Here is a 16,951-nt window from a genome sequence, read left to right on the forward strand (position 1 = left end):
AAAACTCCAATAAGAACCAAAATGATGGTAAAATATATTTCTTATTTGATATTGGTATGTCCGCAGCCGCGCGCTGAAACTTATCCGCCTTAGAAACTGCATTGTTTTGGATGACATGCAGAATGTGTTAGTGTAGAAGCTCAGGAAATGAGGAAAATGTTTCAAATAAAACTGGTTTGTGGGGTTTAACGTCCCAAAGCGACTCAGGCTATGAGGGTCGCCGTAGTGGAGGGCACCGGAAATTTCAACCACCTGGGGTTCTTTAACGTGCACTGACATCGCACAGCACCCTGGCGCATTGCTTTTCGCCTCAATCGAAAAGCGGCCTCCGCGGCCGGGATTCAATACTGCGTCCTTGGGAACAGTAGTCGAGCGCCGTAACCGCTGCGCCACCCCGGCGGGGTTTAACAGATGATTGGTGATAATGTTACTGGCATAGTAAAATAAGGACGAAGAGGAGTTATAATGGTATCCTGAACGTTGATAAAGATCATGACCAGAGAGGGTGGTGGCAATAATAATGTAGCAGGAGAGAGAGCCTCTTTAGCACTCTTATTTCAACATCGTTAGAACGGATGCTTTATGTCAAAACTAACAAAGGGCTGCGTAGTCGAAAGGTTCTCGCAGATTATCAAACCTATTAAGACTATGAAAGCCCACTATATACTGAAGGACCTGTGTTGTTATGAATAAACCGCGGTATTTATGTTTTTAAGAGCAGGTTAGAAGGTTTTCTGAATTTTGTATGATAGAGAAAATGTAATAATGCCAAATATTCTCACTATTAGTTCACGGTGCGAAACGGTGCATTCGCACAAGTTATGTAGTTCAAAATCAACATTACCACTGATTTCTTCACAGGACCCGTCATGCTGGTCCTTGCTTTTGAATAACGACCACGACTGTCGCTTTTCCAGACTCACTATTAGGTGTCTTTATTAGCAGCATCTTTTTACCGTATCCAGGGTAAATTCTGCTTGAAGCTTTCTATTATCCACAGTCTGCTTATGTCAGGATTTTTATTCGCATTTACTTTAGGCAGGAAACTAATTAAATATACTGCTTCTTTCCCAGTGTCAAGGAATGCCGGGATGCAGTGTAGGCTGAATAAACGCTTAGATACACATTCATCAAATGAGGGCTGTGGGATCTAGGACAACACATTAAACTCATTTTTAGCTTTAAAAATTGTGTGCACAATCTGAGGCTGCAAAGTTCGGATTCGCTTTTATTCCCTGTCTAATCCTCGTCAAGATACTAATGACAACAAAGTAGTGCAACAACGAACATACCACGTACCTTTCATAATCCTTAATATTGATTTAGGTGCTTAATCCTAAAGGCAACCGTATGGGGCAGATACAAGAATAAAGATCGGGCTTAGACCAAGAAAGTTTTCATCATCTGCAACATGCAGTGCACTGGAATACTGTCTCTATCATTGGAAAATCATTATCACATGTATTTGTACTGCGCTAATTGCAGTTTTGCCCCCTGCACACAAACTACACAGTTTTTTAATCTTTTCGATTGCTTGTTGCTCTTTGTAACTGATGCTGTGACAATGGTACGCGCGAAACACGTTCTGTCTCGAGGGTATGCAACATAAGGTGAAATTCAACTGAAAAATGCTGATTCTTGTATTTGGGCGCTGACGGTGCTTGTATTTCTTTCCCGCAGGAAGTGGTTATTGAAATGGGTTATAGAGGATGTTTCTGCATTTCTGGCAAAACAGACAGTATGCACAAGCTCTTGAGGTGAGTTGACCATTCTTCACCTCTTGTTATTCCGGGATGGCGTTAAAGGCCACATTCACCTAAAAATCTGGACGTCGGCGTTGCCGGCATGCTGAAGAAAAAATAATAGGAATGGCTCTGGTAGGTGATAACTGGTTGTACATGACCAGGTACAAATCGGTATTTAGTTTAGGGTTATGAGGCGTTACGATAACACATGACAATACCTGATTTAGCAGGACATGCGAGTGTCTCATTTAAAGTGGAAAGGTGCGAGAATCCAACACTCCAAGAGCCTTGTATTCCAAGTCAGTGTCAGACCTGTAGGCCACGTAAGCTGAAGGCGCTTTTGTAGTTCTTTGTAAAGCGGAGCTTTGTACATCTGTCGAGAGGGCTTTAGTGGAAGCTCAAGACTGTACGCTGAAGTGTATGGTTGAGCTATAGAGGCACACATTAAGTCCCTAGGGAACAAGGGAGTTACAGAATGAATGCACAAAAAAAAAGGATAGAACGGGGATGAGTCATCTGGGCTGTTGAAACGAAAGAGAGATGCCAAGGTACGAATATAATAAACGGCAGCGAAACGCTGAAAGCGTGCGGAGGAAGCCGAGATGGAATCTTACCAAGCTGCCGATTATTTTAAACACAAGGCTTCAGACGGCATTCTTAGCGCAGAAAAACACACACGCACACGAGAGAAAAGGAAGGACACGGGACAGGCGCTACTACATCAGGTTTCTTGCACTGAAAAGACCTGCAATATATAGCAATAACCACACATGCGTAGATCAACCAACCACTCCCCCCTTCACCGAAACCACTCAAGGAATCGCATTTCTGCCCCCAACAGAGCGACAGACGTGTCACTAACACACCCTCCCCCATCTTTCTTATATGAAATGCTTCAAGCAGTTCACGCGTCTTCTTATGAACGCTTCTGCCAGGAATCCTATCTCGTTCAGCCGCGGCTCACACCCACTGCATCGTTCACAGGGCTCAGGGCGCCTAGCGTCCTTGTCGGAGCTCGAGGAGCGAAAATGTTGAGCCGCGCGGTCGTTAACACATTTGCCTGTCTGGCCTATGTAGACCTTCCCGCAAGTCAACGGGATCACATACACAATCCCCTTGCGGCACTCCACAAAACGTTTCTCATTCCTAACACCGCAGGCGGGCCTTCTGTCGTCACGCATGACACGTGAGCAAGTTTTGAAAGCTTCCGGGGAGCGGAGAACACGACAGGAACACCATGTCTATTCGCCACATTTTGATGTTGTTGGATAGCGTGTGGACATACGGCACCACTTCAGGTTTAACCGCAGTCCTACTCCGCTCTTCCAGCTTTCCTGACATGGCTTTTTTGTATTTTTGACCAGACCTTCTATTACTGACGTGACGGCCGCGCAGGGGAAGCTTGCTGTATGCAGCCGCTCGACCTGTCCCCTTAAACTCGAAGCCATGGCATGCGAGCATGACTTCACGAGTGCGGACTGTAGGCAAAGGCTAGCAATGGCCCTCTTAACTGTTTTAGAATGGGCTAACTCATACGGAAGCAGAGCCTTCAGTGCCCGCGACGTGTATTCCCAGCATACATGATTACCGCCGAAGTTAATCTTAATGTATAGAAACTGCAACTAATCCTGTAAATGGAGTTCAGTGCGTAAAAACCAACCCCTTACCATTATCATAAAAGCAAGGTAAAACACTGCGCACAGCACCTGTGTAGAGGAGGCGACGCTGTTTCCTTAAAACAACTAAAAAATCATCAACATATCTGAAAGTTTTAGAAACCCCCACCCATTAAAATCCTGTTCCAGGTCGCGATCAATAGAAGCCAAAAATATATTACTTAACACAGGGGCAACGCACGACCCTATACATATGCCTTGACGTTGACGATAAAATCTATTGTCAAATGCAATTAAAGTGACGCCGAGATAGAACTCAAGCAGGATTAAAAAACTATCCACAGATAAACCCGAGGAATTCTGAAAACACACAGCACCGTTTTCCTCAATAGCATTTCTCACGCAGCTGAACAGTTCTGCATGTGGCACCGTATAAAACAAACTTCCACATCCACTGAAAACAAGTAACCATCAGCCTCATTCTTAAGAAAACTAGCCACATCGATCGAACTCTTTCTCAAGAAGGGGTTATGGACACTAAGGGTGTGTAGGTGCTTTTTAAGAAACAGACTCAGGACACGCTGCCAGGAACCATTCTCACTGACCACAGACCAAAAGGTATGCCCGGTTTGTGTGTTTTGGTTATGAAAAAAAAAACGATAAGGAGTTACACCTGGGCCCGCTTGCACAAAACAATCTTAAGACTGTCTTAGCTAAGTCCAGACTTAACTGGAGTCTAAAGAATAGGCCACTAGCATGGCCGCTTAAGACTGGAGCCAAGACTGGGCTTCAGTCTTGACTTGAATAAGTCGCTTGTATGATTACGACTCTAGTGCTGTCTTGGTTGAGACACAAGGACGCCAGGTGTCTAAGTAGAGAAATTAGGGAAATACAGGGATGCGCTGGCACTGTCCCTGCTGTAAGATGTACACATTCCGTCAATTTTGCGTTGTGTAAAATCCATGGAATTGCTTTTTGCGGCTTAAGACTGTGTTACGAGGAAAAATGCCCCAAGTGGTTGCTGACCCGTCTGAGAAGCCACTCTGGTGAACATGAACCCGAAGCGTTCGACGTTCGGAACACGCGACGTCTTAAATAAGCTTGGTCTTTCTAAAGACACCATTTAAGTCTGGACTTAGCTCGGACTTTATCGTGCAAGCCGGCCCTGGTATCGCTAATCGCGTTAGCCAACTTGCCGAGTTCCAAGCTTTGCACAACCCCACAGCCTTTCCTTTAACTCTGATCTCACTTAACTTCACAGGCGCAAAGTCCTTGGATATAGCTTCATCCGCCCCTTTTCGGTATTCCTCCTCTGTGACAACCACAAATCCACCTTCTTTGTCGGACTGCAGACGTGCCAGTCTATTGTGCTGAAAATAAGAAACCACGCTGCTGTGCACTTCGTGCATCTTCTAGTAGAGTTAGTGCTCGTAGACTTCATCAAGGCATCCACCCCATCGAGAAGGCACCTGTTGGAGTCCTCTTCACTAGTCCTCCCTGCAATACGCCGGATCAGCGCAAGCATCTCATGTGCTACAACGCGTGGCTCAAAGCTGAATTTCTGAAAATCTGAACTTTGGCAGCAGGTGCGACGTTCTCAAGACATGCTACGAGTTCTATGTTATGCCTTGGATCGAGGTTGGCTGGCTGAGATTAAGCTGAGGTCGATCAATCAGCTTTCCGCCCGATTGACAGACCTTTGGTGGCGCCATAACCTTAATTCTGTGCTACTGCCTGAGAGGACCATGAAAGGCAAGGAGCCTCAGAAAAAAGAAGTGCTAACGGCGATAGGCGATGTGCACGTTCCTGACGATGTTAGCGAGGTACTGGAGAAAGGGCCTAAATTCAGCTTTTAGGCGCACGTTGTAGCACATGAGATACTTGCGCTGAACCGGCGTATTGCAGGGAAGACTAGTGAAGAGGACTCCCAGAGGTGCCTTCTCAATGGGGTGGATGCCTTGATGAAGTCTACGAGCATTAACTCTAATAGAAGACGCACGAAGTGCACAGCCAGCGTGGTTTCTTATTTTCAGCAGAATAGACTGGGACGTCTGCAGTCCGACAAAGAAGGTGGATTTGTGGTTGTCACCGAGTAGGAATACCGAAAAAGGGCGTATGAAGCTATATGCAAGAACGGTGTGCCTGTGAAGTTAAGTGAGATCAGAGTTAAAGGAAACGCTGTGGGGTTGTGCAAAAGCTTGGAACTCGGCAAGTTGGCTAACGCGATTGGTGATACTAGGTGTAACTCCTTATTGTTTTTATTTTCATAACCAAAACACACAAACCGGGTGTACCGTTTCGGTCTGTGGTCAGTGAGAATGGTACCTGGCAGCATGTCCTGAGTCTGTTTCTTAAAAAGCACCTACACACCCTTAGTGTCCATGACCCCTTCTTGAGAAACAGTTCGATCGATGTTGTTAGTTTTCGTAAGAATGAGGCTGATGGTTACTTGTTTTCAGTAGATGTGGAAGTTTGTTTTATTCGGTGCCACATGCTGAATTGTTCAGCTGCGTGAGAATGCTATTGAGGAAAGCGGTGCTGTGCGTTTTCAGAATTGCTCGGGTTAATATGTGGATAGTTGTTTAACCCTGCTTTAGTTCTATCTCGGCGTCACTTTAATTGCATTTGACAATAGATTTTGTCGTCAACGTCAAGGCATATGTATAGGGTCGTGCGTTGCCCCTGTGTTATGTAATATATTTTTGGCTTCTATTGATCGCGACCCGGAACAGGATTTTAATGGGTGGGGGTTTCTAAAACTTTCAGATATGTTGATGATTTTTTTGTTGTTTTCAGGAAACAGCGTCGCCTCCCCTAAACAGGTACTGTGCGCAGTGTTTTACCTTGCTTTTATGATAATGGTAAGGGGTTGGTTTTTACGCACTGAACTCCATTTACAGGATTCGTTGCAGTTTCTAGACATTAAGATTAACTTCGGCGGTAATCATGTATGCTGGGAATACGCGCCGCGGGCACAGAAGGCTCTGCTTCCGTATGGGTCAGCCCATTCTAAAACAGTAAGAGGACCAAGCATTGCTAGCCTTTGCCTATAGTCCGCATTCGTGAAGTCATGCTCGCATGCCATGGCTTCGAGTTTAAGAGGACAGGCCGAGCGGCTGCATACAGCAAGCTTCCCCTGCGCGGTCGTCACGTCAGTAATAGAAGGTCTGGTAAGAAATACAAAAACAAAAAGCCATGTCAGGAAAGCTGAAAGAGCGGAGTAGGACTGCGGTTAAACCTGAAGCGGTGCCGTATGTCCACAAGCTATCCCACAACATCAAAAATGTGGCGAATAGACATGGTGTTCTTGTCGTGTTCTCCGCTCCCGGAAGCTTTCAAAACTCTGCTCACGTGTCATGCGTGACGACAGAAGGCCCGCCTGTGGTGTTAGGCATGAGAAACGTTTTGTGGAGTGCCGCAAGGGGGTTGTGTATGAGATCTCGTTGACTTGCGGGAAGGTTTACATAGGCCAGACAGGCAAATGTGTTAACGACCGCGCGGCTCTACATTTTCGCTCCTTGAGCTCCGAAAAGGGCGCTAGGCTCCCTGAGCACTGTGCTCAATGTAGTGGATGTGAGCCGCGGGTGAACGAGATACGGATTCTGGGCAAAAGCGTTGATAAGAAGGCACGTGAACTGCTTGAAGCATTTCATATAAGAAATAGGGGGGAGGGGTGTGTTAGTGACACGTCTGTCGCTCTGTTGGGGGCAGAAATGCGATTTCTTGAGCGGTTTCGGTGAAGGGGGGCGTGGTTGGTTGATCTACGCATGTGTGGTCATCCCTACATATTGCAGGTCTTTTCAGTGCAGTACACCAGATGTAGTAGCGCCTGTGTCATGTTCTTCCTTTTCTCTCGTGTGCGTGTCTCTTTTTCTGCGCTAAGAATGCCGTCTGAAGCTGAAAACCATCTAGTCCGTCTACAAGTTCTTTTAAACACAGGGCTGAAACTGAGTTGGTGCACAAGTCCAAAGATGTGAGCTGAAACATCAAGGTCGTTTAATAATCGGCAAAGTAGGTAAAATCAAAGTAACATCACAGTAGCATCAGGCGAGGCAATGAGGGCGCACGCTATCACGTCTACTCATAGATAAACCTTAAGCGTCTTTCTACGTTTTGTATAATTTATTCGTTGCCATTGGATCAGACAATGCGAATCGCCTCATTATTCGCAGTAATGTGAGGATGCTGCATTTATTCCTTTGTGAGGTTATTCAATGTTTCCAAAATATCATTAGAGGGTCAAAATAGCAAAAATTGCAGCCTTTTGAGGAACTATAATATTTATTACGTCGACATAAATGTGATGGCTAACAACTATTACTGCAAACATGCCATGTTAACATTGTGTTGACTCCTATTGTTTCATAAGTCAGTATATGGCCCCAACAGAAACTTACTTCACAGAGATTGAAATTCGTGGCGCTTAATGGATGAGCGCGAAATTTTAGGAGCATGCTATACGACTCAGTTATTTCCGAAATAAAGAAACAAGGGATGTAGCCTTGCAGTTAGGCAAGTTGAAGCTAATGATTCTACACTCTTCGATTGCTTCTTTGTTGTAGAAGGCTGGATTTTGCTGATCTTTGTGTTTAAGCTCTGTGTTTAAGGATGCGACACGGCAGCATTAGCGGCACGTCTCCCTCACCTGGCCTGTAAATCATTGTTCGAGATAATGTCATTCGTTTCATGATGCGTTCACACTGAATTTCGGTATATATGGCCAGAAGATGCAAGCGCTGAAACTTCTTGTCTAATTTAGGCGCACTTCTACCAACAATTTCTCCTTTCAAAGACAGTTTAATAATGCAGTTCCTGCATATTAATTTTTGAACAATGGGATGTGGTCAGTGTTATAGCCATTTAGGCGCTGCGTACGTACCTTTGTACATTTTGAACTTGATGGTTTTATTCTGCGTGTGTTCTTGGTAGCGCCATTTCCTCCTTTTCAGAAGAATTTAGCAAGAAGGCCAGTTGTGCGCTGCTTAAATTGAGGAAGACAAAGTTAAGATGAGAACACGAAAGGTTACGCCCAATGTAACATCCGTCACTTTGTCATAAGGGCATTTTTATTGCGAGTAGCGAACGCAACAACAGATATTTTTTGGCAAAGTATTGAAATAGGGAGCACGCCTTCCGCCATTCCGTTGCTGTCGCATTTGCGCTTATGTGCCAACAGCGGGTTTCTTTCTGAATTTCTTGCATCATTCGCACCTTCAAAACATAATATGATTCCATATTTCAGAGTGTTGATTTTATAGACCCCAAAATGTTACTATTAGACTTTCCGGCAATAATTCTTTCCTCGCAAAATATCAATTGAGTTTGCAATGCCAGGTATTACAAGATTTCAATGAAAATAATAAATTACTCTTGCAAGGAATAATGTCTTTAAGAAATCATGTCCAGGCAAATTATTTAGACGGAATATCTGAATTCACTTTGCAAGTAAATCATTCAATTATCACGGTAGCAACCAAATAGTGGCAGCAATTAGGCGTGACAAATTCAATAGGCAACTTGACTCATACAGAAAATGTAAGGCATTGCACCGTGCAGTTAAATGTGTTTATTAACATTGATGACTCACTCTCGGTTGAAGCCTTTGGCTGCGCCTTAAAGGCGGAGGTATGAGCTGACGCCGCTCAGTATAGTACTGGTCCTGCCTTAAAACGTGTCGGGCCTTCTTTGTTCTCGGCCGAACACCACGCGTGCGCAGTGATCCTCTCCTGAGGTAACGCTTAAAATGCAACGAAATAATAACAGAAATGACCCTAAAGCATGAGGGGATCTCCATGCTGGCTGAAAAATTACACAACATGATTTAAAACGGTGGACACCCCCAAAGACTCACAATGCTTTAGAAGTGTCTTTTTATAGAAGTAGACTATGTGCCCTTTCAACCAAAATTTTGTAATATTGCGAGGTCCTCTGTCGAAGGTTATATCTAATATCTAACATCTGGAATGATTTGTTCTTCCATAATAACTTGTTGGCACAATCTAGCACACTGTCACTCACGTGTACAGTTAGATCTATACGGCAAATGGAAACGTAATGCAGGGGGGAAAAGATAGTGCTTCAATAAACGTGCATAGTGACTGTATAGTCCTGGATTTTGCAGGAATTAAGCTTTGTGCACTTTCAGGGAGCAGCCTATAGGAAACTTGAGATTATTTATGCTACCAGTTTATCTGTATGCCGAAGTTTAGATTGAAGATCATGCATTTCTTTCAGACTCAGTTCAGCCTTGTAGAAATTGATGTTTTTTTCTTGCGGTGTTTGCATGTGGTTGGGTATGTTACAGAATAACATCTCGCGATGCTTTCGCGACGATGGTGGAGCAGTGCGCTTTTGATGTTTTTGAAGACGTGTGTGGTTTCATTGATGATTTTCAGAAAAGGATCTTCTGGAAGGAATCTGTCATCTTCTCGGTGGACACCTGACCACACCGAGAATGAAGGGAGAAAGAGGACTCGTCGATGATCGCCAAATAAATCAATCCAGTGTTATCTGCCTGGTGAGCCGGTATGCCATCTACTGACATAACGAATGGGAGCTCGAGGGGAAGGGGGGGAATGATTGACAGGTTGGTCTAACATTGTCATTCATTCACGTTAAAGGCGCCTGTAGCGCTACCAAGGGCGGAAAAACAAGGAATGCAGAGCGAATGTAATTAGAAAAAAACAAGAATAAAAACACATTTCTCTAGGCGACGTGAAGTAAAAATTGTAAAATTGGTTGAAAAGCTATTTATTGATTTTCATTTTTATATCGCAGGCTGGCGGTGAAAGAAGAAAAGGGGCGAGTCATTGATGGCAGCTCTACGGGAGCTAAATTATATTCAATTAAGGACAGTTTAAGCACGGACTGCATACGTGTGGCACTCGACCCTAATATCTGCTTTCAGCAGTGGTGCTAGCGGCTTGCTTTGGCACATGCATTTTTATACATTTTTTTCTGTCTTTAGTATATTGCTAGCAGAGGTAGGATCTTACATAAAACAAAATTTATTGAACCCAGTAAAACTCGACCACACCAGTTGAAGTTGAGGTGCTCTGAGGCAACCTCACTTCAAGTTTGTAGGCGACCTCACATAGCCTCGCCTCAAATTGATATTGTGACGTTGAGGTGGGATGCTACACCTGTCCTCAAAAGAAAAAAAAATGTCAAAAGTGTGTACATATTCATGCACCTAATATTGTAGTTCAAATAGATTTATCGAGAATTATCAGCGAGCAAAACTTGTGATGTTTTCGTCATTATTACTTATAACGGCAATAATGACGGCTGTGTAAAGCGCTTTTAGGATAACAGAGCTAAGAGTTATAAAAAAGCGGGACACCTTTGCTGGGTGAAGTTAAATGAACATTGTCGGCTATTACGTGGCGCTCCTTAGAGCGTTTTCATCTGTCACACTATCAGGTAATTGACTGCGAATAGAAGGGTCAAGGTTCGGACTAGTGGGTAATATACATAAGGATTCATAGCGCACAACAAAGAAGGGACGGAACACGAGTGCTAACTTCCACTAAACGAAAGTTTATTTCGCTCTGACTGGTTTATATAGAAACAAGCAACGTTTATGTGGTCAACAGCATGAAAGTCAATACATAAAAATAAAAAAAATATAGAAAAACCAACCTACACGTGAGCACTTTTTACACAAACGTCTACATCCCCGAATTAAATACAAATTATGTATTTTTTTGATAATGAAACAGAAGGGCAACTAGCACACTTTTTTAACCCCTCTTTTTCCATTGCCGCAGCTTCAATTATCTCTTCGTTTTTTGATCACCATGTTTGCCTATCACTGAAGAATCTTCAAACTTGGGCGCGCACTTATGGCCATGGCAATGACGAGCCAAATTGCCCGAACCCTCAGCTATAATACTCCTGTGGTGCTAAGTCGCTTATTTAGGCAGCGGCCGGTCTTCCCTATATACAACTTGCCACAGGAAAGCGGCAGCCTGTAAACTGCATTTTCCGTACTTGCCACGAACGGGTTCTCATGCCGTATAGAGCAGGAACTCCGATCAATGTCATCCAGGCAAGTGACCTTCCACATACGGGATAATTTTTCCGGTGCTGACATGCAAACGCTTACCTCAATGTTTTGTGCACTCTTTATGAGCGCGTGGGAAATGTTGTGAATGTGTGGCATTACCACGATTTTCTTGTTAACACCTTCACCTTTATCTGCCAACCTTGTGCTTTTGCCCTTCCTGTGCAGGCTTTTTGGTATTGCAATTACAAGGTGACTTTCTGTTGGCGGTCTACTTGATTCCTGAAACTTGTCTGCATTAGGCAACTACATGACTTATTGACTGCATTAGAAAGCCCTGTTTTTACCACCTCTCTCTTAACCAACTTCGTGTGCGCCGAGGAAAAAGGTGAGCGCCTTTTTTCTCAGCTCATACATGCAGCAAACTCGACTCAGAGAAACTAGTTTGAAATCAAGAAAACGGATGGTGACCTTTATAGGAAGCTCGTGGGTAATTGACAGCGGTTCAAGACACTTCCCAAATATAGACATTATGCTTTCCGCTACCTGAAGAAGGCTCTCATTGCTCTTCTTAAGGACAACCAGGTAATCATCTGCAAACCTGAACGTTTTTAGCACTACATTACTGTCAAGATTACTCTGGAGCCTTCTGTCCATACTCGCCAGAAACAAGTCAGTATGGGCGAGCGTTATGCCTCCCCCCCCCCCCCCCCCCTCTAAAGACCCAATACACACCCCCTTCTTTTTTTTGCAGGTAGACTTCCCTATTCCACTTCACAAAGATTGACTTAAGATACAAGGACACCAAAACCATGAAGCCATTGACTGACACACCACATTCATTTTCAAACGGGACGGCGCCAAATTTATTAACGCTGTCGTCAATACATTGTATAAGCTGCTTATGTGGCAATGAGTAGTATAAGTGCTTTATACGCCGTGTTATTGTTTCTCCTATGTTGCTTTATGCTGCACTGTACCCTGTACCAATGTATCTTTCCCACTCCCCTCTTTAATGCCTTCGGGCCCTGAGGGTATATGAATAAATAAATAAATAAATAAATATCTGTGGAAAAACATTCAACCCTATTCCAACTAATATTCCAACTCCTCAGGATATACAATAGTATTGCTAATTCAAAGCATCGACTCATCATAATCTGATATTGTCTGCCCACCTAAGATTGTAGATATTTTTGTGTCCTAATTTTTTTTTCACTGTCTTCATTCATACTGAAATATCTCAGATTTTATGCAGGCAAGTGATGTTTCTGCATCAGGCATTGTAATTGTCTGCTCTCGAAAAGTGAAATAAATAAATAGATAAATAAATATTTCTACAGGCCATCAGGTGATTTTAGTACACGCGTTTAATATATAGATAAACGCTTAGTTTATAAAATACTCAACTATGGATTGCACAGAGACAGGTTTCCATCATCATCATCCTCAGCCTGACTGTACCCACTGCAGGGCGAAGGCCTCTCCCTTATTCCTCCAATTAACCCGGTCCTGTGCTAGTTGTATCCACTTCACCCCTGCGAACTTTTTAACCTCATCCGCCCACCTAACTATCTGCCGCCCCCTGCTACGCTTTCCTTCCCTTGGAATCCAATTTGCTGCCCTAAGCGACTATCGGTTATCCTTTCTTCGCGCTACATGTCCTGCCCACGCCCATTTCTTCTTCTTGATTTCCACTAGAATGTCAGTGACTTGAGTTATTTCTCTGACTCCCTCTGCCCGATTCCTATCTCTTAACGTTATTCCTAGCATTTTCCTTTCCATAGTCCTCTGCATTGCCCTCAACTTCATTCAGTCATTCAGTTCAGTCGTTCAGTCGTGTCCGACTCTTCATGACCCTATGAACCATATCACGACCTGCTTTCCGGTCTCTCACTATCTTCCTGACATCGCATAACTTCATCTGCAGCGCCTCGAGGATGCCATCTAACCATCGCGTTCGCTGCCTACCCCTTCCCCGGTGAACCTCAACCTTTCCCAACATCAAATCTTTCTCCAGCGACTCCTCTCTTCTCATCAGATGACCAAAGTAGCTGAGCTTTAACTTTAGAATTTGACCCTCCAATGAGCAGTCAGGGTTTATGATCGACAATATCGACTGATTTGATCTTCTTTCAGTCCAAGGAACTCTAAAGAGTTTCCGCCAGCACCGCTTAAGTAGAACCCTCTTTTTTTAGCCTCCAAGTTTCAGCCCCATAGGTGAGTACAGGCAAGATGCAACTGTTGTATACTTTCCTCTTGAGCGATACCGGTAAGCTGCTAGTCATAATCTACGAGTGCTCGCCAGTGGCGCTCCATCCCAGTCTTATTCTCCTCGTTATTTTTCTTTCATGTTCCGGATCTGCGGTTACTACCTGTCCTAAGTACACATATTTGCCTACTACATCCAGTGCTTTACTAAATGTAACCTTAATGACGAAAAAGCATTGCATGTACATGACTAGAGCCTAAAAAAATGGCTATAGCCATTTTTGCTCTTTTATAAAAGAGCAAATCAGCGATTGAAGTATGAATACTTTTTCCACCTACATTTGTATTTACCACTTCCCCTCTGTAATGCCTATGGCCCTGAGGGGCAATGTATATACATAAAAAATAAATAAATAAATAAATAAAAACTTCTTTTCCTTTGTCTACATATTTAAAGTTGGTGTCCATTTTTTTAGAAGAAAATAAGTTGATTCTTTTTTTTTTTTCGTAATAGTAGTGCTGAATGGAAGGACCTTCCACCCGCCATCGCTGCCATTTCTAATGCCGAGAACTTCAAGAAAATTGTATTTTATGCCATCTTAAGAATTTATTATTGCGTAACTATATATGACCTGTATTTTTTTTTAACTACTCCTGTCCGTAATGCCTTCGAGCAGGGAAAGTATTTGAGACACTAAATAAATAAATAGAGCACTGATGCATTAAGCGCCTATGTCGATTTTCTCTGCTCCTCTTACCTTCCCTGCACAGTTTCTTTTGCCAAGAAATTGGCCTAACTTCAGTGGGTTTTCTTGATGACAGAAATTATTTATTGATGGTGAAAAATTTCAATTCTGGCACTTTTTGTTTGCATGGAGTAACGATTTAGGGTGGCCTCCACTCGCTGGCAATTCCCTTTTTCGTTCTGTTGCTGACCGCAAGTTCTAAAGTTGGTTCTCATCTGCAGCAGCTGTATATCTATGGATACTAAATAAAAAAAATAAAAAACACCCAGAAGCTGTGTGACATCAGCATACTTTAAAGAACCTGAGAAAAATCTGTATTTCGATGCTCGATACAGTGGTGCACATGACCGGTTGGTAACTTTGGTGCTTTAACATTTGCACTCCTAATTTAGTTTCACTGCTACCCATGCATAGTAAACACAGTTGCACAGAATGACGTTTAACACAGCAATAAGACATACGTTGTCTCGGCCTTTGCCAACCAGGCATCTCAGGCGCTTGTTTTTTCTGACAGGGATAGCATTGAATAAAATGAATTAACTGGATGGCTGACAGTAACAGTTCTACTTACGCGGGACTTCTTGCCTTCATTGGTGTCACAAGTTCATTAAATGAATGTGGAGGTGTATTTATGGTAAAGTGTACTTTAAAATGCCTCTTCACATGTTATATAGCTTTGAGAGAAGCGGAAGTGCACCAGAAATCACTTTCTGTTAGCCATAAGACCCGATACTGGCACAGAAATGCGATACGGGTGTTAGACCTAAAACTTGTCTCCAGCTTTTACTATTAGCGTTCACACTTCACATTGGCCTTCTAAATTGAAATAACGGGTGACACTCGCGGTGGACAACGAAAAATAGCCCCACATCGCAGCTCAACCCACATTGCCTCAAGAAAAGGTTAGCCTCATGAGCATAATATCTGAGGACAAAATGCTGTTGTGCGCGCTTTTCGAGGGGCGCCTCCAACGCTGACAATAGTTTGCGGGAAGATGTGCCACTGGTTGTTTAGAATGGTGGGGAAGCGATCAGGGGGAAGAAGGATTTTAATGATTAGGTCCAGGTTTTTGTCCCCCACATAACAGGCGTACCAAAAATGAAAAGTAGCACTTGGTAGGTGCGAAATAGGTTTCTGGCGCGCCATGTATTTTCTTGATGATATCGATTGTACAGCAGACCGGTTTCGGAGTTTTGGTTTCCACCTTCCTCTCAGCACTAGCCGGAGGCGGTGCTTCCGCAAGTGGTTGTTGGGGGGAGGTTTTATTGCTTTGTTTATTGCTGGAATGTCACGATTATGTGGCTAAATATAACTACAAATCTAAGCATAAATCACACCTGGCACGCGAGCAAGCACTTTGAAAGCTGTCGTATTCCTTTCGAAGCGCAACTAGCGGGAGGCCAAGGACGAGCTCTACACCACGTTGCGTGCATAAGGCACTGAAATCGCTCCTGTTACTACTAAACAGGTTCGTCGGATCTTAGCAGTCTGCATGCGTTTCCGCTTGTTGAGCGAGCTGGTAAAGAGTACGTCCTCAGGGCGAAAATGTCGCATTAGCGAGACTCAGCGAGATATGTCCGCGAAGCGTCACAATAGCCACTTTTCCTTTTCGGGTAGTTAGGCTTTCATTCTCGTATGTCGCGGAGAGGAGTACTGAGATGTCGATGTCGCCGATGACGAAGCCAAAAGAAAATAAAAAATGAAATTATAACAAGTAACAAGACCACCCGGCTTCGGCGCAAAAAAAATCTGGAATCTCGACCTCTGGTTGATTCACTTCCAGGTACCTGCATTGCATATACGGACGCATCAATTATAGAAAATGGCGGTAGAACAGCAGCTACTAGTCCAACACACAGTGAACTATAGGTATTTAAAGAATACGTTTCAGAATACCCGGACCCGCTTGTGATGCAACTCTATCGAATCCGCGATGCTATGGAGGCCATAAATAAACTAGATTCCATAACAGTAGCCCAAATCTATTCAGACTGCTTAGCCGCAGTAAAACAACTGAACAAAGTGACAAAGACGTTGTGTGTAACCCAGGGAATCCACGCACTCAATAAAAAAACAAAGATACGCATCCAGATACATTGGACACAAGACGATGTTGAGAACGCTGAGCAGAGCAGAGCATGCGCCCCCCACCAGACTCCCTTCTGATGCCCGCTCCGATGTTCCCATCTTAGAATCCTCTTTAAGAAAAAGTACACATGCCCTCATTCCCCTCTGTACATTCCCCCTACCTCATAACTTAACGAGATTGGATGAGGTTTCCCTTAGAAGGATAAGAGCTGGGGCGGCCCTTACCCTGTCGGTAATATGCCGATTGGAATCTCAAGCAGACATCGGACCAACCACATGCCCGAAGTGTTTCACACCAGCTGCAGAAGTGGATGTTCGCCACCTGCTGTGGACTTGTGCAGGGACAAGGGCATCAAGGACACAGATTCTGCGGGAAGTGGGACTAACTAGAACAAGGGAAGAGGACTTCTCTAAATGGCTCACCAACTACGACGAGAGTGGGAGCCTGCTCCGGTTCCTTACCGGAAATAATTTACATGAGCTTGCGTAAAAAAGAAAAACGTACACGAACGCTTAATATAAAGGTAGAAGAGAAGAGAT

General features: G+C 43.8%; 1 long non-coding RNA gene across 5 annotated transcripts in view; it reads left to right on the forward strand.

Annotated features, from left to right (window-relative positions):
* Window positions 1–10,075, forward strand: part of LOC146178544 (uncharacterized) — a 32,336-nt gene extending 22,261 nt beyond the window's left edge. For 3 of the 5 annotated variants that reach the window (XR_014700871.1, XR_014700872.1, XR_014700873.1), the window contains 2 exons: window positions 1,681–1,757; window positions 9,757–10,075. This is a non-coding gene — a long non-coding RNA (uncharacterized LOC146178544). The remainder of the gene's footprint in view (window positions 1–1,680; window positions 1,758–9,756) is intronic. The other 2 variants (XR_014700870.1, XR_014700869.1) reach the window with 1 other exon arrangement.
* Window positions 10,076–16,951: the final 6,876 nt, after the last annotated feature.

This window comes from Amblyomma maculatum, chromosome 9 (genome assembly GCF_055883805.1).
Source record: "Amblyomma maculatum isolate TAMU_Amacu chromosome 9, ASM5588380v1, whole genome shotgun sequence".
In the NCBI taxonomy this organism is placed as follows: domain Eukaryota; kingdom Metazoa; phylum Arthropoda; class Arachnida; order Ixodida; family Ixodidae; genus Amblyomma; species Amblyomma maculatum.